Raw genomic sequence first — 567 nt, 5'->3', positions numbered from 1 at the left:
GCAAATATGTGGAAAACTCTTTAAAATATCACCAGCTACAGCAAACCTCCTCTCCATGCTGAAGGAAATCGACAACTGGCAGATGACCTGAATGTGTTTTAGTAGGTTTGAGAGGAAACCTGTGATGACCCAGGGCCCCGAACGGAGGCAAAGCAGTCAGCTGGCAAGAGAAACAGTCCTTTAATCACTGCCAATATTCCTCAAAAGCTCCCACATATGCTGGCAAGAGTTCAACCAAAGCACACACATGTTCCTTTCAGCTGCCTCTGGCTAAAGGCAATTTCAATACAGCCGGAGAAGTTTACAATGTCCTCAAGGCAAGACAGATAACAAGAAAACAAAACAGAAATGTAATGAGTCCTTTTAACTGTTAAAAGGTAAGTCTTCATCCTGGTTCATCCAAGCCGGGAATAAATAAGCAAACATGGCAACTGCTTTGGGAAGAAGGTTACAGTTTATTGCAGAAGACAGATGGTCTTGCAAGAAGCAGCAGAGGAGAGGAAAAAGAGTGAGCACATGGGCAGATGGTCTTTTTATACCCTCTAGCCTTGCCTGGAAGTTTCCTGT

Source organism: Protobothrops mucrosquamatus, unplaced genomic scaffold (assembly GCF_001527695.2).
Source record: "Protobothrops mucrosquamatus isolate PMUCROS unplaced genomic scaffold, P.Mucros_1.0 scaffold748, whole genome shotgun sequence".
NCBI lineage: Eukaryota > Metazoa > Chordata > Lepidosauria > Squamata > Viperidae > Protobothrops > Protobothrops mucrosquamatus.
Note: the sequence above shows the minus strand (reverse complement) of the source record.